Raw genomic sequence first — 14894 nt, 5'->3', positions numbered from 1 at the left:
AAGAAAACTTTGTATTTGCTAGTATTGCTTGAGGTCGTGCAAGAGTTCAAAGAAAAAAAACCAAAACATTTTCTTTTTGTTTTCTGACAAAGAACAGGATTAAATTCTCGATTAGAATGTTGGAAACAGTGAACAAAAGAAAGCACAACATTGTGATGTCCACCCTTGCCTCTGGTAGCTGGACCTAGCTTTGCCTCTCACTGACGTGTGACACGTCTCTGCCACAGTCATGCAGTCAGAGTAGCTCCACTTACATTCAAAAAAAGGAACAATTGTACTCTTGGTTACTTTTCCACCAGAAGCTACTAAATAAAGCTCTTCTTTGTTAATTTGTGGGATCATACTGCAAGCTGTGTTAGACACCTCAGGGCCTATGGAGCACCCTGAAGCTCACCAGGGAGTGTTTGCCCAGCCCAGCACCTTGTTTACCCTTTCTCTGAAGAAGCCAGATTGACTGCAGTTAAAATTATGATATTTGGTAGATGTTATATTTTTCTTTTCTGGTGCCTTTTGGCTATCTTATGTCTTACAGAGAAAATTTCTGCAGTAATACTTGCCTTTGCTGACAGAAGAAATGTCCCCACACAGCAGTTCTGAGAACTGAGGCCATATTCCCTGAACAGAGAAAACAGGAACAATCTTCTGTAGCTATAAGTGTGTATTCCCAGAGTCTTCTAGAGTTTGAAAGGTGTTTCCAGAGCAGAGGTTTTTGGTAGAACCTAGAGCTGGCAGTGGTGGCAGTGCCATTAAGAAAGGCTCAATTATCCTTTGCCCCGCAGGCACAGCCTCCCATAACAGGTTATATTTTCTGAAGACTATAATGCTCTTTAGGGCACAAAACCTCTCAGCCCACTGCTTAGAGCCCTTGTTTGAGCCAGAGTAATCAGAGATGGCCTGGTTGTGTGAATTGGATGTGCTGGACCAGAGCTTGGTACTTGGGATCCCCCAAACATGGGGATCACTGCTGGGGGAAGTCCAGCATGTTCTGCTGCCTGCCTCTGCCCCAGCTTTTGCCCTCCATGCAGCTGATGGTCAGCCTCCAGGATCTGAGCTTGGGCAACAAAGGTCAGGACTGTGGTGCTGCCCTTGAGGCTGCTTACGTTGCTGTGTCTGGAGCCTAGATTGACAAAAAGGCTTTACAGCATGACATGAGATTCAGTAAACATGCTGGAGATGTTTTTTACCAAAATAATAAACACTTTTTTCCTGTATTTTAGCCTTGCTTTCATGGAGCTTGAGGTAGTGTTAAATGTTTCGTTAACATTTTCCTGTTTTGTAGTAATTGCTCTCTGACTCATGCTACTTTCCTCTTGACACAAGAGCCTTTATCTGTCTGTGTTTGCTTCTTGCTCTAATACTATCTTCTGAAGTTGAAGGAGATTTTGTTGTAGCTCTGAATTAAGTTTTCACTCTGTGTTCATTGTCATTGGCACTGAGACAGTGTGCAGGGCAAACCAAAGATTATTTTGCAAATTTGTTGTGGCTGTGTGATCTACACTAATACACTACAAGTAAAAGTAATCCTGGTGATGAAAAACCTGCTGCATTCAAAGCACCTGACCCTACATACCCATGTATACAGACGTCCAAACCCCACCTTAAAATGGTTAGGAAGCTTTTTGCAGGGATATTTTCAGAATTATTTCACTCTTGCTATGTTTTACCCTTTTAAGTATCCATTAAAGATTAGGGTTTTCTTCTCAGTTTTTTAAAGTGTAAGGCCAAGAGGGACCTTGATATCTCCTACACCTCAAGCAACCTGAATTCTCACTCAGATCCTGCAAATTCAAGGTCCTGTGTAATTTCAGCTGGACAGACACATTTGAATTTTTCAAAATAAAAAAGTTTGGGAAAGGGATGTTTGTTGAAGCTGGGGTAAGATAATAGGAGGCACAAAAGCAAGCTGCAGCTACTTGAAGGGTATTTACAAAGATTACAGGGGCAGACTCTTCTCAGTTGGACCAGGAAGCCCAGAGATGGGGCAGAAGCCACCAGAGTGTGGAAGGTTCAGATTGGCCGTGAGGAGAATGGTAGTGCAAATTTGGGATAGGTTGGTGAGGGAACAGAGGCTGCAGAGCCACTGTCCTTGAAGGTTTTGAGGCATTTACAAGTCGTGTCTGCGATCACATGGTGTTGGTGTCAGCTGCTCCTTGTGGAGGAGGCTGGAGCAGCTGCTCTCCACAAGTCTCTTAAAATCAGTGTTTTGATGAGTCTGGAAAACTGCTTAGTGCCACAGACATGGACACAAAGATATTAAAGATGCTCTCAAAAATACTGATGGCAGGAACACAATCAGGTGAGACATGGCCAGACATTAGGCAAACAACACTCCATGTGCCAGAAACAAGTTATAAAAAGGACTTACTGATGAATTCAATAGTTCACTGAGTTCTTGAAGAGATTTGCTGAAGAAAGTGGCAGGTTTTGGCTTAAGGGTCTTTTTGTCCTCACACATACGTATATAAATACAGAGCAACCCACAAAAGAACTCAAAGTGCTCTTTAAAAATATTAATATTCACAAATTTTGCAAAACAAAACTGAGGATAGTTGGTAAATGTATTAAGTTCTGTGTAGCAGAATAATTGGCATGTTCTGAAAAAGATTGCAACATCCTGTGTTCCCTTTCCAAAACCAAAATTTCTTCTTATCCCCAAGGTTATTTCAGTCTCTCTGGCAATAATGATCTTGACAGGGCAAGAGTGAAAAGCTACATTTGCAATTGGCTACAGTGAACTAAGAGGAAGAGCTAAAGAAGAATATTAAATAACACTCAGGTGATTAATTTCATGAAATAGGATTCCTAACAACAAACATGAATTTCAGTCATGACTATAATTTACTATATATTAACTGCTTTTCTACTGCACTTTTTGACTTACTGCGCTTATAAGTATGACTACAGATAGCACAGGATTTTCCCTTTGTGACATTACTACCTCTTCCTGTTGAAATGATTCCTGCCACTGCAGACTGTATTTATTGCTGCCCAATATTTTTTAAGTAAAAAGGAAAACTGAAGGTTCATAACACCTAACAAAAGGCAATGACTAAGAATGGAAGCAATTTACCTCAGTGTCTGTATAATTTCAATAGAGGGAGAGAGGAATGTCTCTGAAAATGATTCAAACCTCCTAGAAGGGGCTTATGGTCACTAGCTAGCTTCTTTAATGCACTTCAGATTGCTGCTTAAATGCTTGCAGTATGAGTCTAGGCTTTGGGAAGGGTATGAGGTATTACTCATAATATTTCAAAGAAGAATTTGTCACACAATTTTTTTGTCTGCTTTCTATTTTAATGACGTCAGGAACAGAGGAAAAACATCCTCTAGATTTTTACCCCTTGCCTTCTGTTGTTCTACATCTTCACCTAAAAAAATTACATCAGTGGTTTACCCCCTCCATTACTTCCAGAATACATCAGGGAATATCTTGCACTGTCAGGGCAATTATTCCTGGCTTCAAGCATTGCCCGAGCAAAGGCGGGGACTGCCTGAATATTTTCACCACGATCCTGTGTCTATTCTATTGTTTGCCCCAAAAATGTCCATGAGTGCTAGAAAAAGCATATTGTCTATGCTCTACATGGAAGGAAGCTGAGCAAACAAATTTGCATGGCAAAAGAATGATGAATTCAATAAAGTAGTAAATTGGTGCTGCTGCCTATTACAGAGTATAAAACTATGATTCTATGCTTTTTAAAATATAATAGCTGAGTAATATTGAGCTATTATATCCCTTTCTGTACTGATGAGAAGTCTTATTGCAATTTATCCAGTCTCTTTTCACTCTGCCTTTTGCTAACCGCATTTTCAGCAGGTTACAGGGTGCCTGGGCTTTCTCACAGCTGCTGCCATGTTCTGCCCAAATGTGAGCAAGTGGTTTGGGCTCTCAAATGTACCACTGGTGTGGCACCTATGATTTGGGCAGTGAGAGTTGCTGAGACTCAGGAGCTCTAGGAACATCATATTAGGCTTGGCTTTGGAGCCTCTACTTATTTAACATCTGGAGAACATGAAGAGCCAGAAAGAAAAGGAGTTAAACTTGGCTTAATATTTTGATCTTCATCCTTATTTTAGGAGGCTAATTTTTGCAGCAGCTGCAATGACTTGCTAAATCCTGAACAATTCCTCAGAACTGGCCCAGCTGAGATCCAACCTGCCAGAACATTTCATCTGGGTGGTTTCGACCTCTGCTGCCATCTCTCATTGTAAGGAAAGGTTTCCAGCAGGATTACATTCTAGGCTAGCCTGCTTATGGATCCTTCTTCACTGGACCTCAGAGCCTGTCCCATTGCATGACCAGCTGTGTCCACTATAGCTTCTATCTGCAGTTATCTGCTGTGAGATAAGCACACTGCCAGTCCCACAGGCTGGGGAGAGCTCACTTTTCATTATTTAATAGGGAACACACGGAACATATACATTAATTTTTGTTCCTGTTTAGTGAGCCAGAGGAGCCTATATTTGCTTAGTGGTGTACAGTTCTCAAAGGCCTCTGTATGTGCCAGAATGATGTGCTGGGGTGGAAGGCCTGACCGTCATGACTCCTGACCTCACAGTCACAGAGGGAAGGCCTGGAAGACTTCTCATGAAACCATCTGGATTGTATTAGCTGGAGCACAGCCAGCAGGTCAAAGGGGTGGAAGAGATTATTCTCCTCCATCAGGCAATTTTGAGTTTTGCTCCCCCAGGAAGGAGTACAACAAGATGGTGGTGGAGTGCAAGGCATACAAGGTAAAGTTGAAGGAGTCAGCCTGCAGAAAAAAGGATAAGTAGGGATATTACTGCTGTCTACAGCAACCTAATGGGAATATGAGAAGAGAGAGACAGGTTCTTCTTGGAAGCAGAGAGGCACAAGTTTTATAAAACACATAAAGAAAGCTACTGATAACTAAGTTTCACCACTAGTACTAGAGTTCTTTATATAAAAGTAACAAGATGTAAATGCAAACTAGATGCATTTAAAACCAGCCTGAGAAAACAATCAGATTCCTCTTTCATTAGTAGATGTTGTGGGAGACTAGTATTGCTATTTGTGCTTTCTAAACAATGTATAATTCTTTGCACCACTTAACAACATTTCTCAGACCCTGAAAACAGAGTAGGCTCCTTGGAAGCAGTCAAAATGAGATATGACTCTTAAAAAGGTTTGTCTTCACACAAGGGTAAGAGCATGCCTTTGGAGACATATGGGTGTTGTCACCTTACAACAATTCCCCATTTATTAAAATCAATGACAGAGAGGTGAAGCCAATGCATTTCTGGCCCAGCAGAATCTGAGCCCATTACACTCTTCTGGCAGTGAGAGCAATATGCTGCACACCCAGTGCACTCCCCAGGGGTCCTGCAGTTCCTCCAAGGAAAAAACTTAATTCTTGGTTCTGCTGCAGACTTTTCCTCCTTATTGAACACACCTCTAAGGCAACATTCATCGAGAGCTTAGGCACCAGAGTGGCAGCCAGTGCTCACACTCCAGTGTGCTAGGCACTGACATTTCCCCAGGGAGAGTCTCATCTGGCATGGCCACTAGCTGGGCAGGGCTAAGCAGCTCAGTACCGGGGCAGCTCAGGCTCTGTAAAGTCAAAGCTTTTTCACTGTTCAATCAACCCAATCTGTTCAAAAGACACCAAGCATACACCTACTGGTGTGGGATGTGACAGCCTGACAAAGTTTCAGTTCTGCTCTCTTGCACTGAGGGTTCCATGGGCTGGACTTTGAGCATGGGCAGTGCTGGTGCATGTATTCCAAAACATACCTTTCACATAAACTCACAACAGCTCAGGATCAGGTGCTGCAATGTCCTTGGTGAATTTAATCCACTCTCTGCTCCACAGCCCTCAGACTGCAAAACTGGGAATGTAGTACATCTCTGTTCCATTTGGACATCATAGGGATAAGTACATTCAAGGCTGAGCAGCAAAGGAGCATGCAAAGTCCTCAGGAAAACTGTCTGCAGCTTATCAGCTATTTAGTGATGTAAAAAAGCCACATGAAAAAAAAAGACAATGCAAAAAAAGATTAAAAACATACTTTATGTGACACATTCTTGTACCTATAATTTTTTTCTTTTGAAACTTCATAGCTAGAAAAACTTTGTCTCTATCAGTTCCACATATTTCTTTTGATAGTATACCACACCCCATGGTAGTGACTTTCTATAATGCTTTATAGTTTGTAAAAAAAAATTAAATCACCAGATGACTTATAACTGTGATTCATGTTATTGTTATTGCTCATTATTATCATTTGTCATATGAGACAATGCCTGGCTATGCACTTTTCCTCTTTTGTAGGAGAAATCTGGCTCAGCTCTGAAGGCTCCAAATTCTGTTTATTATACTAGCTGAAACATGTTTATTACACTGTCATGTTTTTATATCCCTCCTGCTACCTTGTGCAAAACATACTTTTGCACTGACCAATTTGTGAAAATTCTGCAAGGCTTTGCTCTCTCTGATGCAGCCACTGATCCACCGAGTTTAGCAGCCTCGTGTGGTGGCAGCCTGTATCTGACCCGGCTGTGTCCTCTCCCTCTCAGCACCACACCTAATTCTCAGGGGCCTTTCATGGGACCTGCCTTCATGACTTCCAATCCTAAGATTTCCCAAGTTTTAAGCTCTATTCATTCCTCAAAAAAGTGAATTAGAAAAGGTACTGCTTGCCTGTATGTTGTAATGGTATGATAGTGTTTGACTGAGAGGTAAAGCCGCAGGAGACATATATGTAATACTAAAAATAACAGCGATAAAGCAACAGTAATCACAACCCTATTTTCATATTGCAGCTGCAGTGAGTTTCTGCATGATTTCGACCAAGAAGCTTTTAAGGCATTTTAGCCAAAGGCTTTTGCACCCCTGAGCTATACTGACTCTACAACTGATGGCAGGAAGTCTGTTGAGGGACATTCTGAGCACAAATAACAGTCAAGGAAAGTCATCTTCTGAGAACTCAATCACTTCTGCTCCCTCTTTGATTTTGTACCACTTCTGAAAGACTAACTAGCTCTACCTTTGGGCATCTAGAAATGTGATTGTTTCCTCCTGTTTTCTGCCATTGGTTCTAACAAGTTACATTACCTCCCCCTCAAAAACTTACGTCATTGGGTTTGCTATGACTCAATAACCAGAGGAATATTGCTGGAAACATGCAAAGGGTTCATGGCTGCGTGGAAACCTCCCAAACACTTTGCTTGGCTTTGCAATGATGTCAATATTTATTGTCACTGTCCAGACACAGAGAGATTACACAGATACTGCCAGGATACTGCACTCGCAGTTTGTATAGGGTTACACGCAGTACTCTCCCTCTGGCTTTGAATTTAGGAGACATTGCATCAGAACTGGTGCCAATGAGATGAATTTTTCATTCAGCCTGAGCACTGCTGGGAGAGGAAGGGAACTGTGGCTGACGTATCTGGGTTCCTGTTTCTTGTTCCACAGATCCCAGCTGGGTTTGAGCCTCATAGGAGTAAAGCTAATTCTGTAGTCCCACAACTCCCTTAAGTCAACAAAAGCAAATGCTGATGCTAAAATAGGCAGTGCCAACTTCCCACTGACCCAATCAGTATTTTAACTCTCTTTGCTTTCTCAGTGACTGTAAATAGTCATATATACATATGAGAGGGGAAAAAAAAGAGGTAAGTTTTAACCCAGAGTGTTGTCCTGTTCCCACTCATTGTGTGGCTGCATGAACATCTGGCAGATGGGAGGGAGAGGTGCAAATGGCAATAAGCAGGCTGAGTACTGGAAGGTAAGCCAGGACTGCTTATTACAGTTTAAATGGATTTGCTAATTCTGGAACTTGCAAGAAAATTACAGCACTTGTACAAGCAGTACAAGTACAGTGCAGCAGTACACTCATGGCTCAGCAGGAGTGAAGGGAGGGTGTGCAAAAGCACAAGGCAGACATGCCAGGTCCATTTTCTCTGGATTAGATTAAACAAGTTTTCTGACTCAGAAAATGCCATCAGACCTGTTTAAACTAGGCTAAATTTACCTAAAGACCCCCTTACTTAAAAAGTGCTTCACACTACCTATGATGACATCCAAAATCAAGTACTGGTGGTTTCTAACAAAACACTGCCTAGTCAAGATGCTCTTTTAAATCAAAACCATTGTCTCATCCTTTTTTTGAAAGGAAAATAATTTGCCTCGTAAAAAGTTTTTATGTTTCATAAAATTATATTGAGAATAATGTTTCTTAATAATGACTCTTATAATGGCATTACTTAAAACAATTAAATCAATTAGTTCAATAAAATTCTTCAACTGAACTGCAATATTTTGACATTATGACTGTTTGAGTTTACTGCCTTTGCAATTAATGAAAGATTGGTTCCTTTAGCAATTACACTCTGATTAGTCCGCAGCAAGAACATTTTCCATTACTCATCCCCCACTGCTATCAAAGGGCCTTTACTCTGGGCTTTTAGTTCTGTCTTTAATTCTAAATTAACAGGATTTATCAAAGTCCTTCCTCACTAGAAGTCTTGCAGAAAATTTGATTTTGTATTTTACCTGTGCTAAAACTTCATAAAAATAAGAAAATCAGATAATTAACTAGACACAAAGGCACAGATACCTAATATTTTAGGTTTAAATAAAAATATAGTAGTTTTGGTTATTCAATAACAAGTAAGAGTTAATGCTGAAAACCTGTGACAAAAAAAACCTCTTTATAACAAAACAGCATAAAGGATCTTTTCATAGCCCAAGTAATCAAGCTTCTGTCAAAGTGAGACAATTGTCAATCAAACTTCCAATTCAAACACAGCTGCTAAAAATCAGAGAAAAGAAGCCAGACGCTTCACTCTACTTTGAGCACTAACTCAGAAGTCAGTACAGAGGCTTGGCAGTAGCTGAGACCTTGTAATTCTGTACAGTTGTAGAAGCACTCAGAAAAAAATCTCTAAATTGGGGCGTTTTGTCTTTCTGACATTGAAAACAAATGTATTTACCATGCTGGTTATAATGGTACTTAATGAGAAAAATCTGTTAGTATATTAGCTTTTTTTTTTTAACCCCCCAAAGTACTAAAGGTGGCTCCTGACTTCCAGAACACAATTAATATTTCTTTTAGTCAAAACCTATGAGTAAAGCTTTTATTTCTGGCTCAACAGATTGAATGAACATGACAGGCAAGATTGTGAGCCCACTGCAATGAGCAGGCACCATTCCTGCAAAGACTCATCATTCTTTACTCTGCTCTTGCCTGTTGAAAATAATCAGAAATTAAATATACAGGTATTGCTAAAACAAAGCTGTATTATACATTGATTTTGTCACCATTGGTTTCCATTTCTTTTTTTTGCCCTCAAATGTTAAAAATTGTTTAACAGGCTGCTAATTGTTTAACAACTGAGGCAGGGGAGGTGGAGAGGGCAGAGGTAAATGCAGACTCTGAGCACCTCCTTAGAGCCAGCAGCAAAAATTACAGAGAGCAATTCTAAATGAGCTTTCATTCTTCCAGTTTAGTTGCTTACTCTGCTTGACTCTCTTTAGTAGAGTTTGAAGTAAAACCTGGAAAACAGCAATTCTCACAGGAAATTGATGTTCTGCTTCTATGAGCTGCATATTCATACACCACTATTGTTCATTATACTATTTTGCAAGTGTGCACAAATATACACCAGTAATTTCATAAATCTGAAAACCACAATTCCCAGGTGATGACCATGACCCTAGAAAAAACCTAGAGAAAACAACCCCTTTACGAGACATACCTTGCAATAGATGTTTGTTTAACTGGAAATCCACAAGAGCAGCTGCCCAGTGCAAGGGTACATATTTGCTTCTGAATCCTTTCTCAAAGACACTATTTAAACATGCTGATGAACTGAGCTAGATTTTCCCCCACCTCCATTCCAGCAAAATAAGGGGACTCAGAAGATAAAATTTGTTTTGTTATTGTAAGTTGTGCTATGTGGTAAGTAAGAAATTTTCTTTCTATAGTCCTATGTAATTATGAAGGTGGGAAAATTATGAAGGTGTACAGATGCAATGTCTGTGTGTACTGCTCAGTGATATTTCTATTTGAAAATAATATACTTCTATTTCTAGAAGTGTTTGTGTATAGAGCTCCTTCTTGTCCATATTTGGCTTGATGTTAAAGGTCTGCTACTTCAGCTTCAGCACTTTGGCAAGAGGAAACAAGTATTTCTTGTATTGAGACTGTAACTCCAAGCTATACAATGTGTTTCAATATGGTTCTGATTTATGTTAAGCTGTAAACAACTGAGATTTTTAATATGGGTTTTATGATTTATGTGCAGCTGGACTAGCTACCACCAAGTTTCATGCAGCATCTTGAATAGGAGCAGTGTTAACAGAGATTTTTTCAAATGTCCCAGTTCTGTGCTGAGTTTGATGCTTTCACTGAGAGGGGAAAATTTGTGCCTCCTGAGCCAGTGACGCTTCACACTTTCTTCTTGGACTCCGTTTTAGCCTTTCCTCTGCCGTTTTCTGGATAAGAATCCCTTCACCCAGTGAACAACTTTAATTGGCAGAAGAAATTTCTAAAGTGCTCCTGCTCTCCTAGAACTGTTTCTGCAACCATTCTATCTCCAAAACCAAAGGAATTGGGAATGATCAAAGCTGAGGTGGTGTCATCTCCTCCACCACTGGCCAATGGTGTAAATTGTCAGAAAGGACTTGACCCAATGTCCCTCCTACACCTGTGGGCAGCATTTATGCACGTGACAAACTTCACTCTGGCATGGAGAAAGATCTTATCTGAGGGTACTCTGAGTGACACAAAAATAAACTTTCTCAGAGTAGGAATGACATTTTCCATTGTAAAACAGAAACAAAAAGGTACAAGATGAGTCATGCTTTTAAGGTGCAGGAAGTCCTGTGACACCTGTTTCAAACAAAACTAAAAATGTCCATCAGCCACTTAGACTTCTATTTGCTCTGTGTTTCCCTTGCTTTGGAGTTTGTAGGCAATAAATCAGAAACTAGAAACATCGGCTGAATCCTGAGATATCTATTCAGATTAGAGTCTTATGACTGGCAAAGGTCTGTGTGAGTAGCCTTGTCATCCCCAAATATTTTACTGTAAAAAGGAAATACACTAAAAAATCAAATTCCTGCAGCATCCAGCAATTTTTCTTCTCTCAGTTTCAATAATCAGAACATTCCCCACTAATCTGCTTTAGAAGAAGAAAGGTAAAACCATGCTTTCTAACAAGACTTGTGGTGAGCTTGAGGAACACAGGTTTATTCTTTAGATATCAGTCTGGTTTCATAGTGGAATTTTCTGGTTCTGGCTAACTAACCCCATCTTTTCTCATCCCCTGCAATGACTTTAACAATAATTTCTGAAAAATTATTTCTAAATTTTAGATCAAATATCTGGATAAATTAAAGAAAAAAAAAGATGAAATGAGCTGTATTAGGAATCACATGTAGTTTGTAAATAAAAAAAGGTTTTAGATTTCTAGGAAAACAAGATGTTATAGCTTTTGTTGCAATGTTTTGAAATTTTCTGTTTATTTTGAAGAAAACTTTACCTTGAAGCAAAATGATGGTTTAATAGTGAATAGAGAAACTGGTGTCCATGGTGTCTATGAAATCCAAGCTGAATCATCAAGACCAGATAGTAATCTTGACTATTATTACTACTATTTTCAAGACCCACCAGAGGTGGTGATGTGAGAAATGTTTTAACGCCTTATTTTCAGTTCTGATGAGAAGGAAAGTGTGACAATAATTTTCTGTACATTTCACAATGATTTTATGAAAGTCAGTGTTTGTAGAATTTTTTGGCTGGATAACATGCTTAATGAACATTCATCTTTTAATTGGATGGCTGAACTTAATGCAATATTCTTAAACATTCTTTAGAAGTTTCTGAATTACATAGCTCTTATATTTTTTATTTCTTCCTTCAAACTTTGAGCTCTTTAGCATGATATGATATAGCATCTGTTATTTTACACAAGGTTGTGTTTTCCATGATATGAAAGTGAAATTCAAAATATTGACAAGATGATGAATTTTTCCCTTCTCTATATTTTACACATGTGAATAATGATAAAAATCATCATACTGTGTTTTTTTTTTTTTTTCTGGTTCTAATAGTTCACATTAGTAGATGAAAATAATGTCAAATTATGCACCATGGGTGTCTGTTCCACAGCTTCCAAGGTCTGGAATCTGCATTTCTAATTTTACCTGAAATTTTCTGTTGTAAGAATAAAGAAGGTAACATTAAATAATTTTAGCCACCAATGACTGTCACTAGGAAGTTCTGGACTTACCACTAAGGAAAAGCAATGAATATGTACCGATAACCTCGAAACAATTTATTGTGACTCAGAAAAGTGATACATACAACAAAAATGCTATCATGCTGGCACAAATTTTTAACCAAGATTTTTTAAAATGCCTTCCATGTATTCTATTCTATACTTTTATCATCTCAAGGTTATACTTTGAATGTATTCTGAAGGTAATGGCCCTAAGGAAGCCAGAGCTGTTCCAACAGGTACATCCTGACTGCCTAAGGGATGGTGGGAGGTGACTCTTAGCACATTGCTCTGCTGAACCATGCTGTTTTCCCTTGGTTTTCTCCAGAGAGTTCAGATGCTGTTTTCTGGGATCTGTTTATTTGGAAAACTCATTTGTGTCTTATCATACACGAGATGGACAGAGCTACCAGGCTTTACCCTACTGATGCTACATGAGTATTTACCTCTGGAGTGTGAAAATTTTCCAATAAAGATCCTTAAATGTAGAACTTATTTCATTAATTCCAATCCTGCTTTGTTCCAGTTCTTTTATGCACAAGTGAAAGAAAAAGAGAAAGGAACAACATGCTGACTTATTGTCTTAGAAGGATTTCTTTGTACATTAATACAACTGAAGATAATTGGTATGGAAAATATGAATACAGCATCCCAATAAAAGAAAAAAAAATGTTACTAGTCTTCTGAGTGATAATTCTTTAGAAAAGTGAGTAGGCTGGTACCTTAGTCATCTTGTACTCATAGGCACATATTACAAGAAAAGTAAAATTCACTCTGTTCTGCTATTCCTTTGTTTATATTATTGAACAGTATTTTCTAAAATTTTTAGTGTTGTTGCTTTTGATTCTAATATTTCAATGTCAGATATTGGCTTGTCTTTGGAAGGAAGGCCTTACAGCAGAAGATTGAAAGGACATCTCATCTTCTAGTGCTGTAGTATTTGGTTTTGTAGAGCTTGAGATCTATCCTATGCAGGAACTGAGCAACAAGTTGTGCAGTAACATCCAAATACCATAGCATTTAAAACTTGGAGCCACTCCCCAAAACACCATCAGCATTATTTCAATGATATCTATGACTCCATTTAATGTGAAGGGCCCTAATTTAAGTTGTGTGAAAGACCAAGCTTCTATGGTTTATGCCAGGGCAACATCTAAAACCTGTCACAACTCTCCCTTTCAGAATATTGGAGTAAATTCTCTAAAAATAACCTTCCCTCCTCGTTACCAGCTAATGATGTACATTCATGATCTGTTTCTCCACCCAAACATGTTTTTCCTGACTTTTGAGGAAGATGTGTTTGTTCAGCCACACTGTTTATCCACTCATAAATGACCATCCACTCTTACTGGCTGACATGAAGCACAGAAGAAAGTGTTTCACTCAAAAGTACAGTTTTTACAAGGTCAACATGAAAGCATACATGCAAGTCCCAGGAAAATAATCAGACCTTATGGACAAGTTGGATAAACTTATTTGTTTCTTATGGTAAGTTTTGACTTTTCCACCCTGGTCCTGAAAACCTACAGTTTGAGTGAACACTGTAATGTAGTGAAATATATATTTAGAAATATTTTTGTAGCAGTTTTGCTTCAAAAATATTATTATCTGTTGTAAGAGATTTCCTACAAAAGTTTGTTAAAAATGCCAATGCAAGGAAAACATTCAATCAGGTAAACCTAAAAATGTATACAAGAATTGTCCTGACATACACAGGCTAGCTCATGGAGAAAAATATTCTCAGAAACTTACTCACTCTTTTTCAAAACAAATTATTAGGACAGTAAATAGGTGCCAAAAAGATAAAAGTATTCAATTACTTCCAACTAAGCACTCATTTCATAAGCATTAGGCTGGAAAGTCACTCAAATAATTGCTCAAAAAGAATGTACTGGAGTCTACATGTTGTAACTCTGATGCCATTTATTTGAGTTGAATCATTAAATACAAGAACTAAGACCTGGTTTTCCCCTATACAGAATTGTCTTTATGTGACTCTGGCAGTACAGATGGGCTGTAAAACAAGTGCAGTAATTAATGCCTGACTGAATGACCACTGGTACCAACTGGAACAGTGAAATGAAAACTAACCCCCAAATTTTCCTAAACATTTTTCTAAATGAGAAATACCATAACTGTAATCAAAATTACTAACTACTAAAGAGTAGAAATAAATGCATTGATTTTTTAATTTGATTTTTATGACTGAAGACGTCAGAAAGTTATTCATGCTTTGCTAAAAATATACTGGAAGAGTACAAAGGACTTCTGGGGATTTGGTTTGGGAATATGTTTCTTTGTTTTTTGGCCAAGTCATAACAGGAAAACAAGTATTTTTCATAGAAATGCTGACATAACTTTACTAATAGCACCTTTAGCAGAGGTTGTTACAATGTGTATTTACTCAGGTACAGGATTAAATAAGAGATGTGAACTCACCATAGCAACCCCTGTATCACATTGCAGATATGCTGCTTCTAAGATACGGCAAATGTTTCTGAAGAAATACACATGAATATGAAGTAAACATGTATCAATTCAAATTGTGTTTCAAAACCACTTTGTAATACAGCATAACAAAAATGCAGCATCAATTGATGCTCTGTAAATTAATGTATTACTGGATTATATTATTAAATTATATGAA

The sequence above is a fragment of the Zonotrichia albicollis genome, chromosome 4 (genome assembly GCF_047830755.1).
Source record: "Zonotrichia albicollis isolate bZonAlb1 chromosome 4, bZonAlb1.hap1, whole genome shotgun sequence".
Lineage (NCBI taxonomy): Eukaryota > Metazoa > Chordata > Aves > Passeriformes > Passerellidae > Zonotrichia > Zonotrichia albicollis.
This window is presented reverse-complemented; position numbering follows the sequence as displayed.